This window comes from Natator depressus, chromosome 28 (genome assembly GCF_965152275.1).
Source record: "Natator depressus isolate rNatDep1 chromosome 28, rNatDep2.hap1, whole genome shotgun sequence".
Taxonomy (NCBI): domain Eukaryota; kingdom Metazoa; phylum Chordata; order Testudines; family Cheloniidae; genus Natator; species Natator depressus.
Window position 1 is genome coordinate 10,249,615 of NC_134261.1, and position 5,000 is coordinate 10,254,614.

The 5,000-nt window shown below is 67.2% G+C and overlaps 1 non-coding gene across 1 annotated transcript; it reads left to right on the plus strand.

Annotated features, from left to right (window-relative positions):
* Positions 1 to 1,950: 1,950 nt before the first annotated feature.
* LOC141979741 (5S ribosomal RNA) lies at positions 1,951 to 2,069 on the plus strand. The gene has a single exon (XR_012637134.1). It is a non-coding gene; the product is annotated as a 5S ribosomal RNA (ribosomal RNA).
* Positions 2,070 to 5,000: the final 2,931 nt, after the last annotated feature.

The window sequence follows — 5,000 nt, forward strand, 5'->3', positions numbered from 1 at the left end:
GGACGACGGGGTCCCCGGAGGAAAAGAGCCGGAAAAGGGGGGGCTCGGGGGGGCCGGGGGCCGCCCCACCTGCCAACGTGCCCCTGTCCCCCCTCACAAGATCGGGTACAACGCGCAGATTGGTCCCCGAGGCTCATCTCTGGTTCTCACAGGTTCCGAAAAACCTGTTCTCAGAAATCTCCTCGCACCCGTCAAAATGAACTAGTCGAAAAATCCAACCGCCAATTTAGGGGGACCAATCTGAAATCCTATCCGACCTCCTGGTTCTCTCGGTCGGCCGAGGGCACTTTTGGCGACCCCATCCGGACTTCCGTGAGACTGCCGGCCATCAGGTCAACCCGTCACTTTGAATGGGGTTGACCTGATGGCCGAGCAGGGACTTAGACATTTTTTCAGCCTTTTCCTCGGGGTTGACCTGGTGTCCCGGGGGGACTTAGACATTTTTTTCAGCCTTTTCCTCCGGGTTGACCTGGTGTCCCGGGGGGACTTAGACATTTTTTCAGCCTTTTCCTCCGGGTTGACCTGGTGTCCCGGGGGGACTTAGACTTTTTTTCAGCCTTTTCCTCCGGGTTGACCTGGTGTCCCGGGGGGACTTAGACTTTTTTTCAGCCTTTTCCTCCGGGTTGACCTGGTGTCCCGGGGGGACTTAGACATTTTTTTCAGCCTTTTCCTCCGGGTTGACCTGGTGTCCCGGGGGGACTTAGACTTTTTTTCAGCCTTTTCCTCCGGGTTGACCTGGTGTCCCGGGGGGACTTAGACTTTTTTTCAGCCTTTTCCTCCGGGTTGACCTGGTGTCCCGGGGGGACTTAGACTTTTTTTCAGCCTTTTCCTCCGGGTTGACCTGGTGTCCCGGGGGGACTTAGACTTTTTTTCAGCCTTTTCCTCCGGGTTGACCTGGTGTCCCGGGGGGACTTAGACATTTTTTTCAGCCTTTTCCTCCGGGTTGACCTGGTGTCCCGGGGGGACTTAGACTTTTTTTCAGCCTTTTCCTCCGGGTTGACCTGGTGTCCCGGGGGGACTTAGACATTTTTTTCAGCCTTTTCCTCCGGGTTGACCTGGTGTCCCGGGGGGACTTAGACATTTTTTTCAGCCTTTTCCTCCGGGCTGACCTGGTGGCCGAGCGTCTCGCCGTCCGCGGCCGGAGCTAGAGATGCCCCCCCCCCCAGGCCAGCCTGCGAAGCCGCGGCCAGGATCGGGCCCCTGGAAGTCTGACTAAAAATTTTCACCGACCCCAAAAACGGTTAGGGGGGGCCTCATAAAGCCTCCGGAGCGAAAAAAAAAAAACGGAAAAAAGGATCGGGCCCACCCGAGGCAGGGGAGTCAGTAAGGGAAAGGGGACGAGGCGGCCCGGAGCCGGGTGCCCGGAGCCGGGTGCCGGCGGCCAGGATCGGGCCCCTGGAAGTCTGAAAAATTTTTTTCACCGACCCCCAAAGTGGTATTGGGGGGGGCTCATAAAGCCTCCGGAGCGAAAAAAAAAAAAAACGGAAAAAAGGATCGGGCCCACCCGAGGCAGGGGAGTCAGTAAGGGAAAGGGGACGAGGCGGCCCGGAGCCGGGTGCCCGGAGCCGGGTGCCCGCGGCCAGGATCGGGCCCCTGGAAGTCTGAAAAAAATTTTTTCACCGACCCCCAAAGTGGTGTTGGGGGGGGCTCACGAAGCCTCCGGAGCGGAAAAAAAAAACGGAAAAAAGGATCGGGCCCACCCGAGGCAGCGGAGTCAGTAAGGGAAAGGGGACGAGGCGGCCCGGAGCCGGGTGCCCGGAGCCGGGTGCCCGCGGCCAGGATCGGGCCCCTGGAAGTCTGAAAAAAAAATTTTCACCGACCCCCAAAGGGGTGTTGGGGGGGGCTCATGAAGCCTCCGGAGCGAAAAAAAAAAAACGGAAAAAAGGATCGGGCCCACCCGAGGCAGGGGAGTCAGTAAGGGAAAGGGGACGAGGCGGACCGGAGCCGAGTGCCTACGGCCATACCGGACGGAAGGCCCCCGATCCCGTCCGATCTCGGAAGGTAAACCGTCCCGGGCCTGGCTAGTACTTGGATGGGTGACCGCCTGGGAATCCCAGGTGCCGTAGGCAGCTTTTCCCGCTGCGAGCCAGCTCTCTCCTTTTCTGGGGAACAAGGGCAGGGTCGCCCTGCCAGGGGCCCTGGGGCTTAAGTCCCTGCCGGCCACCAGGTCAACCCGGAGCCTGCCCCTCTGCGGCCAGCAGGTCAACCCCATACCGGCAGGGGGTTGACCTGGTGGCCGGGAAGCAGAGCGGCCAGCAGGTCAACCCCATACATTCAGCGGGTTGACCTGGTGGACGGGAAGGAAAGCGGCCAGCAGGTCAACCCCATACTTTCAGCGGGTTGACCTGGTGGCCGGGAAGGAAAGCGGCCAGCAGGTCAACCCCATACATTCAGCGGGTTGACCTGGTGGCCGGGAAGGAAAGCGGCCAGCAGGTCAACCCCATACATTCAGCGGGTTGACCTGGTGGCCGGGAAGGAAAGCGGCCAGCAGGTCAACCCCATACATTCAGCGGGTTGACCTGGTGGCCGGGAAGGAAAGCGGCCAGCAGGTCAACCCCATACATTCAGCGGGTTGACCTGGTGGCCGGGAAGGAAAGCGGCCACCAGGTCAACCCCATACAGGCAGCGGGTTGACCTGGTGGCCCGAAAGCAAACCGGCCACCAGGTCAACCCGGAGCCTGCCCCCGCGGGCAGGGGCCAAGCGGACCCCCCTCCGCCCGGGCTTGCCCTGCTCCGAGCCGGGGCTTAATCCCCGTCCGGCCACCAGGTCAACCCGGAGCCTGCCCCTCTGCGGCCAACAGGTCAACCCCATGCCGGCAGCGGGTTGACCTGGTGGCCGGGAAGGAAAGCGGCCACCAGGTCAACCCCATACTTTCAGCGGGTTGACCTGGTGGCCGGGAAGGAAAGCGGCCACCAGGTCAACCCCATACTTTCAGCGGGTTGACCTGGTGGCCGGGAAGGAAAGCGGCCAGCAGGTCAACCCCATACATTCAGCGGGTTGACCTGGTGGCCGGGAAGGAAAGCGGCCAGCAGGTCAACCCCATACATTCAGCGGGTTGACCTGGTGGCCGGGAAGGAAAGCGGCCAGCAGGTCAACCCCATACATTCAGCGGGTTGACCTGGTGGCCGGGAAGAAAAGCGGCCAGCAGGTCAACCCCATACATTCAGCGGGTTGACCTGGTGGCCGGGAAGGAAAGCGGCCAGCAGGTCAACCCCATACATTCAGCGGGTTGACCTGGTGGCCGGGAAGGAAAGCGGCCACCAGGTCAACCCCATACAGGCAGCGGGTTGACCTGGTGGCCCGAAAGCAAACCGGCCACCAGGTCAACCCGGAGCCTGCCCCCGCGGGCAGGGGCCGGCATACCCCCGTCCGTCCGGGGTCGCCCTGCCCCGGGCTCCGGGCTTAAGTCCCGAGCGGCCACCAGGTCAACCCGGAGCCTGCCCCCGCGGGCAGGGGCCGGCGGACCCCCGTCCGTCCGGGGTCGCCCTGCCCCGGGCTCCGGGCTTATTCCCCGTCCGGCCACCAGGTCAACCCGGAGCCTGCCCCCGCGGGCAGGGGCCAGGCGGAGCCCCGTCCGTCCGGGGTCGCCCTGCCCCGGGCTCCGGGCTTAAGTCCCGAGCGGCCACCAGGTCAACCCGGAGCCAGCCCCCGCGGGCAGGGGCCGGCGGAGCCCCGTCCGTCCGGGGTCGCCCTGCCCCGGGCTCCGGGCTTAATTCCCGTCCGGCCACCAGGTCAACCCGGAGCCTGCCCCCGCGGGCAGGGGCCAGGCGGACCCCCGTCCGTCCGGGGTCGCCCTGCCCCGGGCTCCGGGCTTAATTCTCCTCCGGCCACCAGGTCAACCCGGAGCCTGCCCCCGCGGGCAGGGGCCAGGCGGACCCCCGTCCGTCCGGGGTCGCCCTGCCCCGGGCTCCGGGCTTAATTCTCCTCCGGCCACCAGGTCAACCCGGAGCCTGCCCCCGCGGGCAGGGGCCGGCGGACCCCCGTCCGTCCGGGGTCGCCCTGCCCCGGGCTCCGGGCTTAATTCCCGTCCGGCCACCAGGTCAACCCGGAGCCTGCCCCCGCGGGCAGGGGCCAGGCGGACCCCCGTCCGCCCGGGCTTGCCCTGCTCCGAGCCGGGGCTTAATCCCCGTCCGGCCACCAGGTCAACCCGGAGCCTGCCCCCGCGGGCAGGGGCCAAGCGGACCCCCCTCCGCCCGGGCTTGCCCTGCTCCGAGCCGGGGCTTAATCCCCGTCCGGCCACCAGGTCAACCCGGAGCCTGCCCCCGCGGGCAGGGGCCAGGCGGACCCCCGTCCGTCCGGGGTCGCCCTGCCCCGGGCTCCGGGCTTAATTCTCCTCCGGCCACCAGGTCAACCCGGAGCCTGCCCCCGCGGGCAGGGGCCGGCGGAGCCCCGTCCGGCATACCCCCGTCCGTCCGGGGTCGCCCTGCCCCGGGCTCCGGGCTTAATTCCCGTCCGGCCACCAGGTCAACCCGGAGCCTGCCCCCGCGGGCAGGGGCCAGGCGGACCCCCGTCCGTCCGGGGTCGCCCTGCCCCGGGCTCCGGGCTTAATTCTCCTCCGGCCACCAGGTCAACCCGGAGCCTGCCCCCGCGGGCAGGGGCCGGCGGAGCCCCGTCCGTCCGGGGTCGCCCTGCCCCGGGCTCCGGGCTTAATTCCCGTCCGGCCACCAGGTCAACCCGGAGCCTGCCCCCGCGGGCAGGGGCCGGCGGAGCCCCGTCCGTCCGGGGTCGCCCTGCCCCGGGCTCCGGGCTTAATTCTCCTCCGGCCACCAGGTCAACCCGGAGCCTGCCCCCGCGGGCAGGGGCCAGGCGGAGCCCCGTCCGTCCGGGGCCGCCCTGCCCCGGGCTCCGGGCTTAAGTCCCGAGCGGCCACCAGGTCAACCCGGAGCCTGCCCCCGCGGGCAGGGGCCAGGCGGATCCCCGTCCGTCCGGGGTCGCCCTGCCCCGGGCTCCGGGCTTAATTCTCCTCCGGCCACCAGGTCAACCCGGAGCCTGCCCCCGC